Source organism: Ursus americanus, chromosome X, assembly GCF_024610735.1.
Source record: "Ursus americanus isolate L20-20 chromosome X, mUrsAme1.1.p, whole genome shotgun sequence".
Classification (NCBI taxonomy): domain Eukaryota; kingdom Metazoa; phylum Chordata; class Mammalia; order Carnivora; family Ursidae; genus Ursus; species Ursus americanus.
The window spans coordinates 121,798,439-121,823,323 of record NC_142164.1 but is presented as its reverse complement, the minus strand read 5'-3'; the positions used below and the strand labels follow the sequence as shown (position 1 = coordinate 121,823,323).

At 53.5% G+C, this 24,885-nt stretch overlaps 1 protein-coding gene across 1 annotated transcript in view; it reads right to left on the bottom strand.

The window, feature by feature from the left end:
* Window positions 1–24,215, bottom strand: part of P2RY8 (P2Y receptor family member 8) — a 46,917-nt gene extending 22,702 nt beyond the window's left edge. The window contains exon 1 of the mRNA XM_045813666.2: window positions 23,971–24,215. The gene's annotated coding sequence lies outside the window, so the exon portion shown is untranslated. The remainder of the gene's footprint in view (window positions 1–23,970) is intronic.
* Window positions 24,216–24,885: the final 670 nt, after the last annotated feature.

Here is a 24,885-nt window from a genome sequence, read left to right as displayed (position 1 = left end):
GGTTGCATGACATTGTGAATGCCCTAAATGCCCCCCGAATTGTTTACTTTTAAAGGGTTGCTCGTGTGCTATGTGAATTACACCTCAATAAAAATAAAGTGCTTCGGGGATCACGGTGGGGAAAAGCCTGAAGTCATTTCTGTTGCACTTCCCCACGTCCTAACGGGCTCTCGTGGCCCCGTGTCCTCCTGGCTCCCTGCTCACCCCACCTTCTAAGACTTCCCTCCCTGGGCTCCGGTGTCCCCACCCCTCGGGTCACTGCTGAGGTGTCTGCAGCCGGCCACCCACGTCTGCTGGCCTGTGGTTGCCGCGGCCAATTGAACCCGCCGTGGGACCTGACTACAGAGGAAGGGACCTGACAACAGCCGTCTTCACTCATGACATAACACTTTCCCCCAGGAAGCCAGCGTTGTGGGTTCAGGGTTCCCAGGGGGCTCCTCCTGTTTTCATTTCCTTCTGTCCCAAGGTCACAGACAGTTTCTTCCTGGCTAGTGTCCCTGGGGTGGTGGGAAGGCTGGGGCCGAGCGTCTGCGAGACCTCAGATCACATCTGCAGTGTTCCCAGGCGTGCCCCACATTCGGTGTCTGCAAACCTGTTCTCCCTGAGCTGTCCTTGACGCAGACCCCTTGCAAGTGGGCAAACCGAGGCACGGAGGCCTTCGGGAAGCTGAGAGGCCAGTGGGAGGTAGAGGGAGGACCCAGGCCCCTGTTTTCGGACCGTGGGTAGAACATTGGACATGTCCTGTGCAATGATTTGCAAGCCACGCATGCCGTCCTGTCTGAGCCCTGCACCTGCCCTGTGTCTAGCTGTCCCGTCTCAGCCTGTGCTGTCCCGGAGGGCATTTCTGGGGCACGCTGTGTGCTGAGGAGCAGAAGGGGACTGGCCCAAGACCGTGGCTTGCACCCACCTGTGACCAGCTGTGGTTTTCCCTCACGCAGGGAACTGTCCTTACTTGCGACCATTGGCCGTGATCCGCCACCAGGTGAGTTTGCACCTGCTCTTTACTGGGTGTGAGCATCGGGCATGGGCACGCGTCAGAACACAGGGACAGAAGGGGCTGAGGGTGTCGGCAGTGTCTCCATGCCTGGGGAGTCCCCCCAGGAGCCCCTTGGCTCGTGCAGAAGCAGAATGCCTTGACCGAGCTCACCTGCTCCCCGAGTCCCCCCACCCTGTTCCTTCTGTGTGTCTCCCAAGGCAGCCCCTCACCCCTGGACGGCACAGGTCTGGGGGATCCTGCCCACGATGCTCCCCTTCCTCCCCTGACCAGCGGGCATCCAGTCCTCTCTGAGCACCTGTGCATGTCCTCAGGGCATGGTACCATGCCTGCTGGCTGGCGTAGGTGAGGGTCCTCTCCTCCAGGCCATGCCTGGGAGACACACAGCTCTGTCTTGAGTTTAGACCCAGACACAGAGGACATTCTCCCTAAATGCAGACGGAGGGAGTGAAGAGCACACGGGTTGTTCCCTGTCTGTGTGCAGGGAGGGAATGCATGGGTGAATGTGTGAGGTAGAGAATGAAGGATGTAGGATGCACTCCGTAAAGCTGAGCGTGTGGATGCATGAATGGAAGGAAAGGCCAGTGTGCATTTTCGCCCAGTGCCCCTCCTGCACCCTTGGCCCCTTGCCCCAGCTCCTCTGTCTGCCCTCCCCCTGCTGCAGCATGGCCTGCAGTGTCCAGCTCCCCCCGCTATCTCCCTGCTGCACCAGACCCTGCAGCGTCCAGCTCCCCCTGCCCTTCCCCTGCTGCAGAAGATCCTTGTGTCTATTCCCCCTTCTTCCCCTGGGGTCTGTCCCTCTGAGTTTCATGGTCCACAGGCCTGTCAATCACACATGAGTGAGACGTGGCACAAGTGTGTCCCCTCCCAGAGCCCCATCACTGTGCTCACAGGGACTTATCCGAGTGGTGGTCATCTGACCCTGGCACCATCCATCACAACCCTCAAGAGGGACTGGTCCCTTTGAGTTCTGCTCTCCAAAGAGGGGGTGCACACCTGCCAGGGAACCTCTTTCCCTGCACACAGGGCAAGTGGCTTTCTCAAGAGTCCCTAAATCCTACGGTGAAGGGAGGCAGAGGAAGGCAGAGCTGGACAAGAGGGGACGGAAGAGAGAGAGAGAGCAGGAGCTCACAATCATTGACATTCCTGGATCCAGCCATGCCTGAAGCTGACATGAAATTCCTCATTACCCAATTACACGGTTTCCACCTTGACCTAAGACAGCATGAGTCAAGCGTCTATGTTTGCCACCCCAAGTTGTGCTTCACCCACCAGGACCCGGCACGCCCCCTGTTGGGGGACAGAATTCCAGAGAGGGCCGATTCCAGCCTGGGGGGCCCACAGAGCCCACGCCTCCTGCCTCGGCCAGCACAGTCATTTCACGGTAACCCCACATGTGCGAGACACCCAGCCTTCTCCTGCGCCCCTTTCTGGGTATGGGCCTTGGGCAAACCGTTTCCGTCAGGGCCTCAGTTTCCCCGTCGGGACGACAGCACCTGCCTTATGAGGGGTCAGAAACTCCCTGCACAAAACCCTGGTGAAAGGGGCTGGCGTGCCCGTCATCACTGCATCCATGCTCACTGCCGTGCATAAAAACGGAAAACATGCCTCCGCCCCCATTAAACCAAAACCGAAAAAAGAAAAGAGAAAAACGGAAAAAGAAAGCACGAAAGGCAGGTGTGGAGAGGATTCTGGGGCCACAGAGGTTGAAGAAGGAGAGCCTGCGTCTTTGGAGAGACGGAGCCACCACGGCGAGTGGGCTAGACCACAGCGTCCGTCCGGCAGAGGGACGCGGGGCGTGAGGGACGGAGTGTGTGCGAAAACCCACGAGACGCTGAGCTGTTTCCTGGTTCTCCTATCCTGAGATGTGCAAGGACGGGGAGTTTCCCTGGAGCCCCGACGCCCCGGCCGGCCCTCCACTGGAGTCTTGCGATGCCGCGGCAGGCCTCGTGCTCTCCCCGTGCGCCCCACAAACACTTGGTAGGACACTGGGGTGCCCGGGGTTGTAACAGCACATCCCAAATGGGGAGCTGACCACGTTCCCTGCACTCAAGCAGCATCTGTAAGGTGGAGAGGTGCATCCCCTCGCCTGCGGTCAGCATGGCCTCCCCAGGGGTGGCTGGACCTCTGGCGGACTCTGTTTTGCATGCCCCCCGCTTTGGCCCCGTGACTTACGGCGACAGTCCTGGGCGAGCTGGCCCCGTGGAGCTTGTCTGAGCCTTGCGCGGTGGGGACCCTTATGCGGGTGCACGGGCGGCTGTCACTTTGCAGAAGGGACCCTGCGGTGGTCCGTCCCCCCCAGCACACTCGACACGGTCCCCAACCCCCTAGGGGACCCAGCCGGCTGCTGGTAACGGCAACCTGTCATGTGGAGATTTAATTAAACTCACAAAGGTTATGAAAGGCGGAGCCCCAGGGCTGAGCCCTGGTGCATGGAAAAGGTTCCTCTTTTTCAACAGCGGGCTCCCGGGGAGGGGGGCGGGCAGGGCGCCCTCGGTCACTGCCGGGGATTTCACAGAGTTTTTATATACATTTGTAAAAAAGGGTATTAAAGGGAAAAAGTGGCACCTGAATATATTCAGGGGACCACTCGACGAGGGTGAGTTTATCATGCAACCAGGTGCTACATTCAAGGATGACTTTCTTTGGATACATTTCACATTATTTTCTTTTACTTTGTAAACAGTTCTGTGAATATTAATGACTGACAAGCTTACTCGGACTGCTTCTTATTCCCAAGCCAGCGCTGGACTGTTGTATATTTTCTGAGTTTTTTTTTTTCCCTATTATGGGCTGAATTATGTCCCCCCCAACACACACACACTCAAATTCACACACTGGAACCCTTACTCCCAGGACCTCAGAAGGTGGGTGTATTTGGAGATGGGGTCTTTAAGGAGGTAATTCGATCAAAATGAGGTCATTAGGATGGGCCCTGATCCTATAGGACTGGGGTCCTTATAAGGAGAGGGGAGGAGGACACAGACATGCACAGAGATGAGCACATAGGGACACAGGGAGAACACGGGGTCTGCACGCCAAGGAGAGGGGCCTCAGGAGGAACCAACCTTGGCCCCGCCTGGATCTCAGACTCCCAGCCTCAGCCCTGCCTGGATCTCAGACTCCCAGCCTTGGCCCCGCCTGGATCTCAGACTCCCAGCCTCACCCGCACTTGGATCTCAGACTCCCAGCCTCCAGGGCTGTGATCAGTACATCCCTATTATTGAAGCTGCCGCACGTGGGGCATTTGGGATGGCCGCCTGAGCCGACTATTATGTTCTCTTACCAGGCGGCAGGTTGGGGGCAAGAGGGGGACCGACTGGGGTTTTTAAAGAGAAGCACGCTTGCAGGAAAGAATCCCAGGTGTTGCAGAAACACATGACGGGCGGAGGGAAGGACACGTGCCTGCAATCACGCTATCTGCACTGGAGAACCCTGAAAAGCATTCCTGGGGCAACTGCCCTTGCATTCTGGCTCCATGCCCCGGTTTGAGGGTGAGTTGTAATGCTCGAGGGTGGGCAGTGCTAATGGGAATGGGTTCTCCAGCTTTGGTTTGGGGCAGCCACTAAGAGGGCCCGCCCGCCATTGGGCTGCAACCCCCCTATGTGGGATTCGTCATGACGGCTGACGCTGCCCACCCCCTCGAGACTTGTTTTCTTCCTGATCCAGCCCTTCCCACGGCCCCCAAGCCCTCCTCCTGGGGCCTTTGTCCTCTGCCGTTCTCCGTGGACGATTCTAGAGCCGGCGTTATATGCCACGCGGAGTAAACGCTCGAGCAGGGCTTCCCTTGACGGTCTTGTCATATTAGCGTTTCAGGAATGAAGCCCCTAGAGACGCCCACCCCGGGGAGGGACCGCGATATTTGCTGTTTCCCATCTTAAGAGTGTGACACTCCCATTGCCAAACGCGGGGGGACATCCAGCTAGGAGAGGGGTCGGTGCGTTCGTGTCCTGCGGTCGCGGGGACACGCGTGAGCCCCAGCCCAGCTGGTTGGCAGGAACGGCGTGCGTGCATTGTCTGCCCGCTGTGCAGCTCTGAAGCCCCCCACGGGTCTCCCTGGACTCAAATCCAGCTGTGCGCAGGGCGAGTTCCCGGCGGGCTGGATTCCTTCCCTGGCCTTTTACAGCTCCTGGAGCCCTTGTCCCTTGGCTTGTGGTCTTTCCTCCCTGGTCTGCAAAGCTGGCTGAGCACCGTTGTGTCTCCTGCCCGATGTTCTCTCTCCTGCTGCTCTCTTGCACGCGGAAGGACCCATAGTGCATTGGACGCATGCAGACAGGACAGAGCCCAGGGTCGTCTGACCACCTCCATCCAGGTCCGCCGGTGACCAGCCTTCATGCCATCGGCAACCCCCAATGCCCTGTTTGCAAAGCAACAGGACCCATGCATAGGTTCTGGGGGTTAGGATGAGGACAAATTGGGGGAGGGGCATCGTTCTGCCTTCCATGGGGGGGGGGCGTGCAGAACTTATTTCTAGATTCCCACTGCTAAGTCGGATACCTGTCCATAATGGTTGGTAGTGAGTGTGTGCATGGAGGGATGTATGCATAGCAGAGGGAGAGCTGGTGCAGGGCTGGGGTCTGGCATGCCTCCCAAGGCTGGGAGCCCACACCGCCTGGGTCCATGGAGGCTTTTGAGAGACCACAGTGAGGACAAGGAAGGGAAAACGGCCAGATAGGGCCCCATGGAACAGCAGGGGGAGCAGAGCTGCGGCAGGGGGTGAGGTGTTGGGGTCGTAGTGGGAAGCAGGAAGGAGACAGAGCTTAGGAACGTTTGGGGCAGGTGAAGGAGAGCCAGCCACTGTTTCCCCACAGCCTGGGGTTGGGATCCTGCCTGCCTACATTCCCTACAGTTTGTAGGACCAGAGATGGGGTTTATGGTCCTGTACAAAGAGCCCAGGAATGGCCCCGGGGTGGGGAGGAGCAGACGTTCAGCTGGGGCTTTATCAGACCCTGGAGAACTTTCTGCGTCGGCTCGTCTTCCGTAGACACTTGGCTTGTTCTCACGTCTTGGCTCCTGGTCCTATTGCTGCTGTGAGCACGGGGGTGCTGCTATGCCTTCGAGGTCTTGACGTCGATTCTTTTGGGTGTGTCCCCAGAACTGGGATTGCTGCATCACATGGTAGCTCTGTTTTCCATCACTCCAGCACGTGTTGATCAGAACGTGGTCCTTGCCCACGGTGGAATTGGGCCCAGCCTTAGAGACGAAGGACATTGTGCACCTGCTAGGCCGTGGATGGACCTTGATGATATCAGCCAGACACAGAAGGACAAATCTGTGTGATTCCAAGTATATGGGGCCCCTAGAGCCACCCAATTCACAGGTGGTGGGTGCCAGGGACTGGGGGATGAGGACCTGGGGTGAGTATCTCTTGGGGACAGGGTTTCAGTTTTGCAAGAAGAAAGAGTCCTCATGGGATGCTTGGGTGGCTCAGCCGGTGAAGCATCTGCCTTCAGCTCAGGTCATGATCTCAGGGTCTCGGGATCGAGTTCCGCACTGGGCAACTTGTTCGGCGGGGAGTCTGCTTCTCCGTCTCCCTATGCTGCTCACCTCCCTCTCGTGCTCTCTCTGTCTCTCTCAACTATATAAGTAATCTTCTAAAATTCTTTTTAAAAAGTTCCTGAGTTTCAGTGTGCTGCCTCGTGCTTATAGACAGCAGGACGCCATTGTGCGTGTCGATTTGCCGAGAAGTTACATCTTGTAGGAAGCCTTCTCGCCACGAAAAAATAAATAGATAAAACGAAAAATAAAACGAGATAACATAAAATCAGTTAAGAGAAAAGCAGCATAAAATAGTAGAGCTATTTCCCCGGGGGTGAGGGGACGGGGACATCGCCGTGTCGTCTTGGCGTTGCTGTGGATACTCTGATAACAGGACGCTGGCCACACACAGGTGGGTCCCCTGTGCTCAGCGATGCCCTCCAGGTGGACGGGGATCCTGGGTCGGCCGGTGTCCTGATGGAAACGCCAGTCCTTGCAAGTGCCAAACGGACGTGGGAGGGAAAGGACCTCAAGGCTATGGGTGCTTTTTTTGTTTTTTTTTTCCATTTTTTAGGGTTACGAGCAGCTTGGAGTTCCCAGATCAAAGCAGGGTCCAAGGGGGCAGGTGATGAGGGCTATTGTAACATTAGCAGCTGTCCAGCCCGTGAGCAGGTGTCGTTCCAGCCCTGGCTTCCCGGAGGGCCATCAGCCCGGACGCCACCTTGCTCCACACCCCCGGAGGCGTGTCCTCTGAGTGGCCAGCGTGGGCTCTCGGCTGCGGCCAGCAACTGGCCCAGTTTGTGGGGACCCAGGGGCTTCCCGGGATGAGGGATTTTCAGGGCTAAGCCTGGAGAGTCCCCAGCAGCGGAGCCGAGCTGGTCACCCTTCTGAGTGGGATGTTCTAGAGAGACACAGGCGCACACACACACACCAGGAGGGAAGTGATCCCCGTCTTCAGCCCTGGGCGCAGTCCAGGCGGCCGTCCAGTGTGGCCCGCAGGCAAAAATCTCGGTTCTGTCCTGCGGGAGGTGGGGATTTTCAGCCCTGACCTTTGCACCCGCCGCGGGGCTGGGCAGGGCCCCAGCGTGGCTGCGGGCGTGTGTCCTGGGGCTGGCTGGCTGAGTTTCAGGGAGGCCACCTCTGCTCACACACCTCGTGGGGGGTTGCATGGTGATTCCCAGGATGGGACTGCAGGTGGCAGGGGTGTCGGAAGACAGTGGCAGCGTCCCTGGGAGGGAGCTTTCAGACCTTTCTTTGCCCATCCCCAAGTTTCTGTTTGGCTTTCACATCCATATTTGGGCGTCGAGCCATTTCAAGGCTCACTGTGGGAGGAACGGCGTCCCCAAGGGCAGGTGGCAAAGAGAGTGGGTTTATTTATCCTTATTCTCAGCCGCTCTCAGCTCCGCTCCCCTCCCTCCCCCACTGCTAACACGGCTTGGGGGTTGCTGACAGTCGGCCAGGGACTGGCCCCACCTGCTGCTGCTTCCTCTTTCTGCGCACCTTCAGGGGCCCTGCCAGTTTCCCCCCACGCGTGCCCTGCTGGAGGGCTCTGCGCCTGCTTCCGTACCCACCGCGTGTCCCCAGCTTGGCGTCCCCGCTGTGGGACAGCCCTCGCCCCCCACCACTGGCCCTACAAGAATGAGACCACACTTACCGCCTCCACCGAGCCAGCAGACCCCGATTCGTGGCCTGCAATGCGGTGGGGAGGGGGTGGAAAGGTGACCCCAAAAGGATATGTCCACGTCCTGACCCCCAGAACCTGTGAAGGGGGCTTTATTGGGGAGTTGGGTCTCTGCAGATATGATTAACTGAAGTACTTGAGATGAGCTCATCCTGGAGCTGGTGGTCCTTAAAAATACAATGACAGGGGTCCTTACAATAAAGAGAAGAAGCCACATGAGGACAGAGGCAGAGGTGGGAGGGATGCGAATATATGCCCAGGGACGCCTGGAGCCCCAGAAGCTGGAAGAGGCAGGAAGGACCCTCCCTGGAGCCTCAGGAGGGAGCACGGCCCTGCCCCGCCTGGATCACAGCAACCCTGCCCAGCCTGGATCACAGCAGCCCTGCCCCACCTGGATCTCAGCACCCCCACCCTGACTGGATCTCAGACTTCTGGCCTACAGCTGGGACAGCAACAAATTTGGTTGTTTTAAGCCACCCATGTGTAGTCCTTCTTTATGGCTGTCCACGAAATTAGTGCCAATGTCTTTCTCCCTGCATTCTAAAACAATTTGGACATTAGCTGCGGACACCGTAAGTTTTAAAAGATGGCAAACAATTCTGGACACACCGTGAACGTTACTGTTTAAAAATACAAATGCTAGACGACCGTTTTGAAGGCATCCCTAACGATATCATCTTTATATACTGTATCATGCGTTTAACCAACCCATGAACAAAGTCTTTTTAAAGATTGGGCAATGTCACATCATCATGACTTTTTTTCTTTCTCGTCAAACTGCCATTTTGTTATCACTCTTTTTGCAGATTCTGAGCCCGGTGACTTAGAGACGTGCTTGCAACTCTTTGGTCTATGATCCCATCCAAGTCAGAACAACAAAAATAGGTGTGCGTCTTGTAAACGCACACGTGTGTTTCACTTCCTGTCCGTCAGGGCCTCCGTGCTAAAAGCCTTCCTCCAAGTTGCCGGTCATTGTGGTCAAATCAACTCAAGGAACGTAAACATATCACACGCTTTGATGCACGATTATTAAACCCAACAGTAAAAAAATGCATGGGACACAACTTCCCGAATGAGCTGAACTGAGGTCAAGAATTTACCACGCTTTGAATAAAAGGGAATATCCGTGCGGCGAAAAATGCCTCTGTTGTCTCGTTTTCGCTTTCAATAGGCATTGACTTCACCACACATCTTACAAGGTCCCCCAGGAGGAGGACTCAATGTCCCCGGAGCAGATAGGCGATGATTCGTTCCAATAAGCACTTGCTAACTCATGGTGTAACACACAGCACATCTGGAGGAAATCCTGCAAAAGTTTCAACCGTGGGATTCCCACCCACAAATCTTGAAACTAGTGGGAAATGAGTCTGCCATCTTGACAAGTCTCAATGTGTCCAACTGGCAGCTCTTCCTTCTTTGTATGTGGAGGAGGGAAAGGTGGTAAACTGGAAATGTCAGTATTGCCACTGCTCCACTGAATTCAGAGCTTCCCCTGCATAGGCCCCATGCACCTGCTTCGTCAGTGAGTCACTTCCCCGGCCGTCAAACAGGTGCCTCCAGGTGGGTGACATGGGACCCTTCAAGTCTGGGATACCTGGGGTTGAAGATTAAGAAGGGGGGCTTCTCCTTTGGGGCCCCTGGGGACATACGTCCGAGTAGGATTTATCCTGGGGGAGGGCTTGCTTTTTCTTGCTCACCCAGAATTCTAGAACTTTCTTGACCTTGCATTTGACCTGAATGCTGATTGGAAAAGAAACAACCTTCTTTCCGTTGTCACGAGTCGATTATTTTAAAACTAAGTGTGTGTGGGGATCCCCCCAGGCGGGCTCTGGTGCCCTGGACATCTCAGTTTGAAGACCCCGTGCTGCTGTCCATCTTCGTGCAAGGAGAGGGAGGGGGTCACCTGGGACTTGGGGGGAGGGGGCAGTGTGCAAAAGCAGTTCTCAGTGAAACCGCTTTTGATTTGTACGTGATTGTAAATATGCGTGGAATTGTTAAACAGCTTCATGAGGGAGTACGAGCTTTGGAGTCTCGTGCGTGGCTGGAGAACCCAACGCTCACATCCGTCCTGACAAAACCAAACAAACAACCCGGTCACTGCTGGGGGAGGGGAAGCATCTTACAGGGAACGTGCCCACCCCCAACCTCCCGACTTGAAGCCCCCACAGACGGTTACAGTTACAGTTCCGCCAACAATTGCCCTAAGCTAGCTTTCCAAACTACAATAAAACTGGGTGCCTTGAAGTCATTATCGTACTAAGCACTGTGGAAACACAAATACGTTAAAAAATTTAATTCATCAAGAAAATTAACCGTTGGGCTTGGATCTCACCAACGTTTCAAGAGTTGTTTCTTTTTTTTTCTCTTCCTGGTTGACATGGGTATGGACGGGAAGCAGATATGTCACGGCAATGCTGCTAGTGGCAAACGTACGTGACCTCCGGAGGTTGTTTTCACGAAGCGAGGTGTCACTTGCTTTGGAGCGCCTGGTTGTAAATAGTGGGTGTTTACCGGGCATTTCCGATCAGCCAGCCTCGAACAGGTGCATTGTATTGAACCCTTAATGCAACCCTATGATGCCAGTCTTACCTAAAGTCTGGACCCCACAGGCATAAGGATAAGCTGTGCACATTTTTCTCCTCCCAACCCCATACATCCCCACCTCCCCCCCGTTCTACTGATCTCTTCATTTCATCATCTCCTTCCTTCTACCTTATTTTGGTTTGACCTAGCTCTTTCTAGATACTTAAGATGGAATCTTGGGTCATGGGCATGCAGTTTTTCTTCTTGTCTAAGGAATGGATTCAAGGCTATGAATTTGCCTGTTTTCACCACTTTGGTTCCACCCTAATGTGTTTCGATGCATTGTGTCTTAATTATTGTTTGTGTGAGCTTCCTACTGTAACAAAGCACAAGTTGCTTTAGGCAACAGAGATCTGCTTTCTACCGCTGTAGTGACCAGAAGCCCCAAATCCGTTTTGCCAGATAAGAGTCAAAGTTTTGGTAGAGCTGGCTCCTTGCGGCGGGTCTAAGGTAAAATCTGATTCCTTGTCTTTTCCAGACTTTGGAGGCACTTTGGAGGCACCTATAGTATTCTGCCTACCACATGGGGATTAGGACATCTGTGAGGACGTGGGCATCTCTGGGGCCGTGTCTGCCAGCAACATCATTCATTCAAAATCTTTTCTGTTTTCATCGCAATCTTTGGCCCATGGGTTATTAGGAAGGGTCTAGCAGTGGATGAATCTCTGGTCAGCTGTTCTTTATTTGTTTCCAGCTCAATTCCCTTGAGTTCAGAGAGAGGTATCGGGAATACGTTCAGTCCTTTGAAACGTGTGAGGCTTGCTGCAGACCCAGCAGATGTTGTTCAGTGACTGTGCAGAGATGATCCTTATGCCTGTGGGGTCCAGAGTTGAGATTAAGAAATCTGAGGTGGCCTGAGGCCAAGGCCCATCCATATATTCTTTCTTGTGGCCTCTGACCCACGGGGTACCCCCTTAGATAATTCATGGGAGAGAGAACGCCATGGATCAGTGCATGTCCATCCATCTCTTCCAGACAAGGCTCCAGCTGGAGGTGGTCATGGATATGAAGAGTCCCTCATGAAAGTCATCCACAGACCAGACTTGAGTACAGAGGCCAGCAAGGGTTGCAGTGGAGACAAGCCATCCTCGACCAGGCAATGGTATTGTTCTCTCCTCTGTGGGATTGGTCTCCATTTCTGAGAAATAGCAGGTTAGGGCAGGAAGCAGAGAACAAAACCACACTGGTTGGAGTTCTAATGCTGTGTAGGTAATTGTCCTGACTGTTGACTGTATGGGTTTCCCATGGTTGCTATAACAGAGTACCCGAGTCTGCAATTTGTTTTCTCATGGAATAATAAACTGATATTTATGACTCCCAGTCCTGGAAGCTGGGAGTCTGAGATCCAGGCGGGGCTGAGGCTGGTTCCTCCTGAGGCCTCTCCTTGGCGTGTAAACCCCATCTTCCCCCTGTGTCTTGACATGGTTGTCCTTCTGTGTGTGTGTGTGTGTGTGTGTCTATGTCCGAATTTCTCCCTTTTATAAGGACACCAGTCATATCAGAGTAGGGATCCGCCCTACTCCAGTGTGACTCCGTCTTGCCTAATTACATCCACAGAAACCCTATTTCCAATTGAGGTCATATTTTGGAGTCTTGGGGTGAGGACTTCGACAGCTAAATTTGTAGGGATTGAATTCAGCCCATAATAACACAGTCCCATATCTACATGGGCAACCTGTCTGCATTCACACGTAATCCTGGTACCCCTCTAACTAGGTACCTTGTTGTTCTGTGGGCTCTCTACTTAATGAGTTACTTACAACTTCCCCATGCACACGCATCTTTTTGCTGTGCTGTAGGCTGCTAGCCACGCCTCCCACTGTGAACTGCAGGGCCTCTCGGAGGCAGGAGAAGGGCTGGGTTTCCTGGGTGGTGTAGAGGCCAGTGGGCCGATTGTTGTGAAACTGATAAGATCATGAGAAGCAGATGATTATCTTTCTGTGAAGACAGGGCCAAGTATCCCACAGTGGGCCTCTGTTAATCTTTGGGGTCTCCATGAGCACGTATGCTACCCACTTGCTGGATTTCACAACGCTTACTCCATGGAAGAGAATTGAAAGATCGAGCCAGCATGTCCAGATACATCTGATGAGTCTCTGCAGGCGTAATGAAAGATGTCACTTGAGTTGCTAGTGACAAAGCTCAGAAGATTATCAGATTAAAAAAACACAAGAGGAGAAGTTTGCCAGTGAAGTGGTTGTAATTCTTCTTTGCTTCACCATGTAAACCATCTGGGGTGTTTTTCTTATCCCCTCCTAAAACTTAATTACAGAAAACTGTGTTTATCGATTCAAACAAAGGTTCTTTATGTCCTTTTGAAAGCCCATGCCGTATTGTTATGTTGTCCCCTGGGGCTCATGCAAAGTTACATGTCAGTTATATCTCAATAAAACTGGGGAAAAAAGAAAGGAGAAGATATGTCCGCACAAAGATTAGTGCAAAAACTAAAATACAACAAACTGCATTCCCTCGTGCTCTTGTTCCCTCTAAGATGAGCCACAGGTCTGTTGCACAAAGGAAGAAAGAAGGTAAGCTCCTCAATTGGGAACTGTGAGGTGCCTTGAAAGAGCCCCCTTTGCATTGCCACCATGTAACAGGGAGTGTTATGTGTCCACTTGGCTGATCCATGGTACCCAGATCTGTGGTCAAACACGAGTCTACATGTTGCTGTGTGTGTTTCTTTTAGATAGGATTAACTTTTCAATTAATGGACTTTGAGTAAAGCAGGTGGCCCTCCATAATGGGGTTGGGTAGGCCTCGTCTGATCAGTTGAAGGCTTTGAGAGGAAACAGGGAATTCTGTGGCCAGATGGCCTTCACACTCAAGATGCAGCCTCAGTGCTTCCCTGGGCCTCAGCCTGCTGATCAACCCTGCAGATTTCAGACTTGCTGGCCTCCACAGTGATGAGTCAATTCCTTAAAATAAATCTCTCTCTCACTTTACCTGTCTCTGTCTCTTCTATAGGTAGACATAGATCTTTTCATGTAGCGGCCATGTATCTATGTATTTATGTATCTATCCATGCATCCATTTATCCATCCATCCATCCGTCCATCCATCCATCCATCCATGTATCCATCCATCCATCCATCCATCCATCCATCCATCCATCCATGTATCCATCCATCCATCCATGTATCCATGTATCCATCCATCCATCCATCCATCCATCCATCCATCCATGTATCCATGTATCCATCCAACCATGTATCCCTACATCCATCCATCATCCATCCATCCATCCATCCATCCATCCATCCATCCATCCATCCATCCATGTATCCCTACATACATCCATCCACCCATCCGCCTACCTACCTACCTGTTGATTCTATATCTATCTATCTATCTATCTATCTATCTATCTATCTATCTATCTATCTATTTTTCCATCCTTCTGGCTCTTGTATGAGTCAGCATTCTCCAGAGAAACAGAAGCAGTAGGATATATACACATATACATATATATAAAGAGATTTATTAAAGGAATTGGCTCACATGATTGTGGAGGGTGAGATGTCCCATGGTTTCCTGTCTGCAGGCTGGAGGCCCATGGAAGCAGCCTCTGTACCCTCACATCAGAAGGCAGGAGAAGACAGATGTCCCAGCCTGGAGACAGTGAGGTGGAGGGAGCTGATTCTCCTTTACCCACCTTCTGTTCTCCTCAGGTTGGGAGAGGATTTCAAGATTGCCTGAGGCCCACCCACACTGGGGAAGGCCGTCTGCTTTACTCAGTCCACTGATGCAATGCTCATCTCACACAGACACACCCAGAGGCCTGTTGGCTAAAATATTTGGGCACCCTAAGGTCCAGCCGCATTCACACATAAAACTAACCACCAGTGTCTGCTTCTGTTGAGAACCTCAATCAATACACAAACCCTCAGAGAAGCAAGAACCTAGGTTTCAATCCTAATTTCTCCCTGTGCAGAATGTGAATACATTTCTCTCTCCAACCTCTGAGACCCCTACTTTCCAAAGATGTGACCTATTTTGCATTTGAACTGGCACATTCCCCTGCCAGACCCTGGGATCTTCAACAACAAGACTGTCCGTGGATGGCGGAATCAGGTAACTTGGAAGCACCCACCATCAATTGGGGCAGCTCAACACGGATGGGGTGTGGGTGGACCTTGAGATGCAATTTTGCCAGAAGCATCAGAGACTTGGGGCCCCAGAGGATGAGCAAGGCTAAGGAGATGGACAGCTTGGTCGTGGGCAAAGTTCTAGGGACTGGGTCCGTCGCTGTTCCAATCAGAAGCCACGTGGGCCCCGGAACTCTGTCCTGCCACCAGGAATGTGTGGGAGTCCTCTCTTAGATACACCTGCCTCTGAGCAGAGCCAGGAGTGTCCAGAAGGCGGGGAGTTGGAGGAGGCCCTGGGTATGTCCTCGAGGCTGTGATGGATTCACCTTGACTCATTCGAGTCCTGTGGAACATCAAACCCCATTGCTCACAGTTCAGGTTGTTGTGTGAAGACACTGGGCTCCCACCCAGCTCTGATACAAGAACACTGTCATGGAGCTAATAATGCATACTTCCTAATTTACCGTGTTTTCCCGTGATGGAAGCATGGAGCTGACTGAACTCACAAAGCCCTGCGGAGTGATGATATACCCATCATACGGATTGCTTAGCCAAGGCTGGGTGAACCCATGGCCCAAAACCCCCAAGCCAAATTCCCTCTTGTTGGCGGTCCTACTGTTCAAGGGCATCTTGTTTCTGGGGTCGGCTCCTTGTACCTGTGCAGCCTTATATCACCTGGGCCTGAGTGTTAGCCCAGCATCCTCAAGAGGAGGGGGGAGAAAGTAGTACTATTGTCATGTCACAGAAGAGGAAATAGAGGTTAAGCCTTAGGTCACAGCATGGCTGTGGTTAGACTCCCAGCTGGGGGTGTTTGGAGATCTGCACGGAAGACCAAACCCACGTCAGGCTCTGCCTTACACACATGCTCATGGCAAGACCACACAGTGCGTGGTGCATGTGGGGACCTTCCGAGGGGCACATGGTCCGCACCTGCCACATCCTGGCCCTCACATGAGATCAGAGGCTGTGTCTGATCCATCCTCATCATGGAGCCCCAGGCAGGCACCCTGCGGTTTGGGGGAAGAACCCCTCAAGTTGGCCTTGGTATTAATACACTGGATCTGATACAACATATGTGGATTTTTCTGGTCAATATAACTGGGTGTTCCCTGAAACTCTAAGAAGAGCCCAGTGTCCCTCAACCCTGTAGGCAGTCAGCCCATGAGAAGTAGGGGATGTTCCTACCCAACCAGCCTCCGTGTTGGTGAAGGGATTTCCACCTGGGGGTGACTAGGCCCCCAGGGGATGCTCTACAATGTCCAGAGCTGTTTCTGCTGGTCACACTAGAGTGGTGGGGTGCTCCTGCCATGTGGTGGGGGGAGACCAGAGATGCTGTTCAGCACCTTACAGTGCCCAGGATGTCCCACATCAGAGAGGGATCCAGCCCCAGATATCAGCAGTGTTCAGGCTCAAAAGTTCTGGCCTAGCATGAGAGACAATTGATCTATCTATCTATCTATCTATCTATCTATCTATCTATCTATCTATCATCTATCCATCATCATCATCATCATCATCATCATTATCATCCATCCATCCATCCATCCATCCATCCATCCATCCATCCATCCATCATATGTATCTATCTATGTATCTATCTATGTATCTATCTATCCATCATCATCATCATCATCATCATCATCATTATTATCCATCCATCCATCCATCCATCCATCCATCCATCCATCCATCATATGTATCTATCTATGTATCTATCTATCCATCATCATCATCATCATCATCATCGTCATCATCATCATTATTATCCATCCATCCATCCATCCATCCATCCATCCATCCATCCATCCATCCACCCATCTGCACATCCATCCTATCTATCTATCTATCTATCTATCTATCTATCTATCTATCTATCTATCTATCATCTATCTATCCATCTCTATCTAGCTATTATCTAGCTATCTATCCAATCTTATCCTATATTTACACCTCCTGTCTCTGCCTGCATCTTCACGTGGCTTCTCCTCTGTGTCTGTGTCTCTTCCTCTGCCTCTCACAAGGACAAATGTCATTGGATTTAGGGCCACCCTGATCCAGGATGAGTTCATCTCAGGTCCTTCTCTTCATCACATCTGCAAAGACCTTATTTCTACATATGTTCCACAGGTTGTGAGTGATTAGGACATGGACATATATTTTGGGAGTTCACCATTCAACCCACTACACCCATTTTGCCAGGACTACCCCCGTTTTGGTTCCCAAAGTCCTGCCTCTCAGGACCCCCTGCTTTCCAAGCAAATCTACATGGCTGGTCACCCTACCCCCAACACTTGGGCAGTAGGCACCATTCTGTTTAATCCCCAAGCCAAGTCTGGCCACTGGTGGTGATTTCTGTGGACAACTGATGTCTCCACTCTCTCCTTCTGCAAGGAGCATGGAGGTCACTGCTGACCAGGAAGCAGGCTTCCCCCAAACACAGAATCAGCGCCACCCTGACCTCAGACTTCCAACCTCCAGAACTGTGAGGAATTAATGCCTGCCTGTCGTGTTCTGTTATGGACACCCCACTGGACTAAGACAACCCCGTCCTCATTACCCCTCCCACCAGCACCAATAATCTGCTTTCTGTCACTGGGGATTTGCCACATTTGCTACACACAGAAATGTTTTGCACATTTCTGACGAACAGACTCACACACAATGTGACTGTGTGTGTCTAGTTCTCTCACTGAGCATCATGACCCCAAGGTCCATGTGTCACGTGGCCACTGTGTTTAAATGGGGACGTGTCGTGGGGTGTGAATCCAGGTGCATGAGGTGTTACGCAGTGGGTTGTACCCCAGGGTGTTGTGGGCTACTGCACATGCCCATGATCAGAAGAAGGGGTCCTGGAGCCAGGGCATGGCGTGGAGTCCCTGGTGTGCTGCTAGGTGAGCGCAGAGAAGGTGGGATGGGGTGTTTGGTCCACGCCTGGTGGACAGGTAGGCATGGCATTGTGAGTCTGGGTCTGGGTCGTGCTTGGAGGGTGTGAAGGTGGACATTGAGGAGAAGCTCTGAGCATGCCATGTGTACGTCACCCATCACGTGGAGGACGGCACTGGACAGGGGCTCAGGAGCCACCCAATCTGTGCTCCCCGAGTGCCCAACGGGAAGTCCCAGGCACCTGACCTGGGGTTGATGTTCCGCCTCCTGGAGTCTGAGGACAAGTATAAGGCACTACGGAAATTGTGTTATGTTCTGAGCAAGATGGAAACTGATTTCAGTGGGAAAGAGGATCTAAGGGTAATTCTTCTTTTGGGCTGGGGTGCAGGTCAAATGCTCTGAGTGGGGTCATTGTGTCTGAGCACACGTGGCCCATTAAGATGCTCGGGCAAAGCACACTCAGTCGGTCCCTGTGACCCCAGTGGGACCCCCAAATGCAGATCATGGGGCCGCCATCTTTGACATGTATCTCCAATAAGCTCTGTTCCCCAAAAGTCCGTGTCCCTAAAAATTTCTCTGGTCCCTTAATAATCTCTCTGGTCTCCCATCGTCTCTGCCCTGAGATCTGTTCCCACCAATGGTGATGTGCACAGAGCCTGGCATCCGTACAAAGCAGCCAGCATGGAACCCAGTGGCGAGGAAGGTCACTGTGGTGCTGGCATGAGCTGGAAACCAAAGCCACGGCCAGGAGGACGCTCTGCGCATGGGGGGCTGCCCACGCTGGGCTGTGCATGGCCCTGAAGGCAGAAACTCAGCCTGTGTGCTGTTCGCATGCCTGTTTACAAGTGGCAACGGCTGTGTTTAGTCAGGAGGGAGTCGTGCACGGGGAAGGAAACCGGCCAGCCGTAGCTCGGGACGGGCATCTTGTGGTGGGGCTCTCAGGAACGCCCCTTCAGCAGCTTCCTGTGAGTGTGACTCAGAACCTGTGGCACCCAGCGCACTGGCAATGTGTCCTGCAGACAGTGTTTATAGCCCGGGGTGAGGAAGTAAGAGCACGGGCATTGGACAGCTGTTTGCTTCCGCTCTCTCTGTTTTACTCTGAGATACAATTCACCGTTTTCAAGCGAACACTGCAGTGGCTTTGGGCGTATGCACCATGTTGAGATACCACCACCTGTGTGTAGCTCCCACAGCATCTCCAACATCCCTACCACCAGTTGTGGTCATTGGTTACAGCTGCCCTAAGAAACAGGTCTGGAGGGATTGACTGGCAACCTACCTCTTTTCTTGTTTTATTGGTCCGTGTGTACAGCGTCCATCCATCCACCTGTTCCTGCATGCATCCATTCATCCTGTATCCATGGATCTTTCCATTTATCCTTCCACTTATTTATGATGCATTCACCCATCAACCCATCCATCTCTCCCTCCATCTCTCCCTCCATCCATACATCCATCCATGCATCCACCATCCATCCATCCATCCATCCACTCATCTGTCCGTCCATCCATCCATCCATCCATCCATCCATCCATCCATCCATCCATCCAATCATCCATCCATCCATCCATCCATCCATCCATCCACTCATCTATCTATCTATCTATCTATCTATCTATCTATCTATCTATCTATCATCTATCCATCCTTCCATCCCTCCACTTACCCATCCATCCATCCATTCACCTCCCTATTCATTCATCCATCATCCATCCATCATATCCATCCATCCATCCATCCATCCATCCATCCATCCATCCATCCAATCATCCATCCATCCATCCATCCATCCATCCATCCATCCACTCATCTATCTATCTATTTATCTATCTATCTATCTATCTATCTATCTATCTATCTATCTATCTATCCATCCTTTCATCCCTCCACTAATCCATCCATCCATCCATCCATCCATCCATCCATCCATCCATCCATCCACTTTATCTATCTATCTATCTATCTATCTATCTATCTATCTATCTATCATCTATCCATCCTTCCATCCCTCCACTTCTCCATCCATCCATCCATTCACCTCCCTATTCATTCATTCATCCATCCATCCACTCATCTATCTATCCATCCATCCATCCATCCATCCATCCATCCATCCATCCATCCACTCATCTATCTATCTATCTATCTATCTATCTATCTATCTATCTATCTATCTATCTATCCATCCATCCACTTATCTATCTATCTATCTATCTATCTATCTATCTATCTATCCATTCTTCCATTTATTCATCCATTCACCCATCAACCCATCCTTTCATCCATCCATCCACCTACCATGTATCCATCCATCCACTGACCCACCCACCAATTACCAAACTCATGCTGATGTTTTCTGGCGTCATCTACAAGGCCACAGTATATGCACTCACCCTACCCAGTCATTGCCTATGGCCATGACTGCTGGGTTCTCTCCCCCATCCCACATGTGTGCCTGCTGGTCTGTGCCTGTCCTAAGTGCAGGGGTGGCCTTGCTCCATCCCCTTCCTCACCCTCACATGGAGACTCAATGCCTCCAACTGCAGGGTACTTGGACTGCACATGCTGGTGGATGGGACACATCCAAGGCAGTGAGTGACCAGGGTGTCCAGAAGCCAGGCATCCTAAACCACACACTTTCTCCGTCCTCTTTGTGGCACAGAACAGTACAAAAGAGTTTTCCCATTGTTCCTGCTTTATTCGTAAAAATGTCCCTTGTTCAAGCCAGGGTTTTGTCCGTGGTCAGGTCATCTTGGGCTACAGGGACCTTCCTGTGGGAACTGTGCAGAGTAAACCCTGGCTCATTTTCCCCGGGTGTAGCCTGCATCTGCTTATTCTGTACATGAGCTCTGTGCCCTATCATCACTGTGCCCTATCACCACTATGATTTCATCACAGAAACAAAAACATGTGGCAGAACATTAAGAAATGGGAGAAAGTGTCCCAGAGCGCCCTAGCCCAGCCCAGTTCTCTCCCTGAGACCCAGAGGATGTGACTCGGTCCTATTGCTTCTCCCAGCCTTCTGGCTCTGTTGTCCCTTGCTCCTTCTCATCCTCTCCCTCGGCAGTTCTGAACTGAGAGGGGGGGATTCTGCCCCATAGAAGACACTTGGTGATGTCTGGAGACAGTTTGGGGTGTCATAGCTTGTGGGGACGCTCCTGACATCTGGTGGGTGGAGACCAGAGACATTGTTCAGCACCCTATAGTGCCAGGATGTCGCACATCAGAGGGGGATCCAGCCCCAGATATCAGCAGTACTGAGGCTGAGACACCCTGATCTAGCATGAGAGACTCTATCTATCTATTATCTATTATCTATCATCTATCTATCTATCTATCTATCTATCTATCTATCTATCTATCTATCTATCATCTATCATCTATCTCATCCATCCATCCAAGCATGTATCTATCATCTCTAGCCATCCATCCATCATCCATCCATCCATCCATCCATCCATCCATCCAACCATCAATCCGTTCATCCAATTATCTATCATCTGTCCATCCATATCTATCTATCTATCTATCTATCTATCTATCTATCTATCTATCTATCCATCCAACCATCTATCATCTATCTATCACAGTGGTTCGTGACCAGCCGTGACTTTGCCCCTTTCCCCAGAGGACATTTCTGGATATTCCAACTTTGGGGGAAAGAAATGGTACTGGCGTCTGGCGAGTGCAGACTGGGGATGCCACCCAATGCCCAGCCCAAATGCCACCAGTGCCATATCAGAAAGACTGTGCCCTCACCCTGCGTATCTGACATGTCATTGTGTTCCAAGACACCCTCCCTTTGCCCCTGTCTTCCTATAGCCCCTCTCTCTGTCAGGGGTCCCCCCATAAACAATACTGAGGTCACCCAGGGTCCCTGCCGTCAGCCCAACACCGTTCATGAGCCTCTCTGGGAGTCTGGCCAATACCAGCGGCTATACCAAGGCACCGCCTTCAACAGACATCACTGTTCTGCGTTGGTCCATGCCTCTCTGCCTCCCAGCCATCAGGTGTCTCATGGGACACCCTCCCCTCTGGTCCAGCCCCTGTCTTCTGCTGGCAAACCACACATTCCACCTGTGTGGTGTCGTCTCCTCAGGCCCCGCCCACCCGGCTCTCATCCCCGTGGTCAGACAAGGACCCCAACCTGATCTCTTTGCAAAGCTCAACCCTACAATTCCCAGCAGTGCCAGAAGCTTCCGGTGCTTTTCTGGGCTGGGTGCTAACCTGACACCCTCCTCCTGGGGTCACCCCCAGCCCCACCCAGAACACACACAGCCCATCCCCGCCCCTGCTCCCATTCACAACATCCTTGGTGCCACATTGACCTGGCGAGCCCCGCCTCTGCCAGGAAGCCCTCCTGGATTTCTCCCCACTCCAAATCCTTGCAACCTGCAGCCCAGGAGTGCATCTCAATATTTTGAATTCTCTCCCTGCCCAGCGAAATACTCAGCACGGAGCCCAGCACATGATGACTTCTTCAATGCCTGGATCAATGGGATGGCAGGCTAGCGGACAGGCAGCGGGTTAAGCAGAAGGGCTCTGCAGGCGGAAAGCCTGGATCCTGTGTGCGTGGGCGACCTCCTTCGCCTCTTCCGGCTCCAGTTTCCCCAAGTGGGGCAGCAGGATGTTGGGGACGCAGCCCTCCCACCCCTGAGATCTCGGCTCAGCTCAGCACAGTTGCGGGATCTGTGCACTGCTCCAGAGAGAAGGCGTGCCTTGCATCCCTCCGTGTGGCCAAGGAGGGCACTGACACACATGGCTGGGGGGTAGCCCAGCGCTGTCCCCGGGGACGTCCCCTCAGCTGCTCCCTGAGCTCTGTCACAGGGTCACGATTCCCCATGCTGTTGCTGGCCCCAGGGAGTGGACGAGAGGGGCCGTGACAGGTGTGGGTCAGCTCCCGGGGGCCCTGTCCTCAGTCTGGGAGGCAGAGCGAGGTGGCAGGTGCACGTTGGGCTCCCCATATCCTGCCCGCCCACCCCGCTGCCTCCAGGGACATGAAGGGGGATGTGAAAGGGAGGGCCCCAGCGGCGGTGTCTTGCCGGCCGTTGGTGATACAAGGAGGAGGTGCAGACGGAGGGTCCTGACCAGGAGAGCAGCACCCCAGTTTGGGGGGCCGGTGGGAGGGCTGTTCTGCCCTGTCAAGGGGCATCTCCAGGCTGGTGGTAGTTGGTGTTTACCCACTTTCCCTGCTAACCTGTCACCGACCATCCCTTCATCCCTGCCCCCTCCTCCTGGACAGGACAACACAGGGTGTGGCTGGGTCGGGGGTCCCAGGTGAGCCTTGCACAGGGTCCACGCTGCTCCACCTGCGTCCCTGGGGTGTGGCCAAGCGGGGATAGTTCCGAGGGCAAGCAGACCCACAGATGCTTCTCCAAGCACCACCCGGACGCTCACATCCATCCTCCTGATTCCTCCCAAGTCCTGGGTCCCATCTCCCTCCCCAGACACGATCACTAGGATTTGGGGGCCGCCGTCCCCGGAGACACATTCCCCTCCCTGCACCGACGCTGGCACCGGCCCTGCCCCAACCACACGCCCTTCCTCCAGCATGGAAACGTCCGATCAGAAAACAACAGACGCTCGCTGGCTCGTGTCCGGCCCCCGCGGGCTCAGTTCCCAGCAGGGCCAGGGGCTTCTTCCCGGGGCTTTACCGTTTCTCACCCCGGGCGCCGCCGGGGCCCTGCCTCTGTTACCGCCCGCCCGCGTTGCGCAAACAGGACGGGGACCGAGAGAAATGGTCTTTGGTGTGGGCGCAGAAGCACGTGGTGTGGGGTTCCGCCTCCTTACGACCCAGTGCGACTGACCGCAAACAGTGCCGCTGACTGTGTCCAAACCCGCGCTCCAGCCAGCGCCGCGAGCTCCCTGGTCCCCAGACGCTGCTGGGGGCGGGGGGCGGCTTGGCACATGCTCAAACGCCCCGTGGTTTTACACGATCCGGCACCCCGTGAGCTCGTCTGCGGGGTCTCAGGGCCCCCTTGTCCCCCCGTTCAGGCCGCCGCGGTGGCTGTCAGTGTGGCGGCCCCATCCGCGCGCCCCGTGCGGGGCTCCGCTCCGCCGGCTCAGGTGCCTTTTACCGAATGAGTGTTTGCAGGAGAGTTTCCCTGCTGGACGCCTCTGCAAACGCTCTCTAGGGGTTTGCCTGGCTGTGTGCGCGCCACCCCCTTTCGCCCACGTGGGCACCCCTGAGACCCTGTCCCCGCCGGACTCGCTTCATTCCCGACCATGCACGCGCGCCGCGCAGGGCGCAGGGCGGAGGGCTCACCTGGGGTCTCAGAGGACCGCGCGCTGCTGAGCCTCGGCGTCTGGTATCCGGAAGGCAGCCGTCCTCATTTTGCACGCCGGCCGGCGGTCAGAGGTGCCCCTGAATGATCTGCGTCCACAGAGGGCCGGCCCAAGTCACGGTGGCCGTCTGGAGGCTGCTCGGGCAGGTGTCACGGGGGCATGGCCAGGCCGTTGCGAAATGCAAATTCGCCGGGGTCCACCTCCGAGTCTGGCAGCCACGGTTGGGAGGCAGGGTGGGTAGAGAGGAAACCCGTGTTGAAATTTCCTGTGCAACTAACCGTCTGTGCGCTCGCTCCGTCGAGGGCCAAGCCCGTGGGGCCCCCGCCTCCTATGAGGCTCCCCCGCCACCCTGCTCAGGGCGGGGCAGGGTGCCCGCTCCACAGCCTCCCTCCGTCCGACCTCAGAGCTGCTTCAGAGGAGAGGGGGTGGGGGACTGGGATAGGCTGGTGATGGGTAGTAAGGAGGGCACGTATTCATGGTGCACTGGGTGTTATATGCAAGTAATGAATCATGGAACTTTACATCAAAAACCAGGGATGTACTGTATGGTGACTAACATAATATAATAAAAATTATTTTAGAAAAATTAAAAAAAAAAAGAGGCCGCAAGAGACCCTGCCCACCCCACCAGTGTCTCCTGCAGGATGCAATCCCCCTGCAGGATGCTGGAGAGCAAGGACCATCCGCCGGAGATAGCAGGCAGAGAAGCAACTGCGCCCTCCCACCCAGACAGCTCATTCCTGTTGTTGTTTTTTTTTTTAATTAAAAAAAAAAGTGAAAAAAAGTTGCTAGCAGAACATATTTCCTTTTGCGTTCTGAAGCTGGGTGCATTGCGACATCTTTTGGTATGTTGCCAGAACGGCCAGGCCACGGGGCAGGGACTGCCCACATCAGC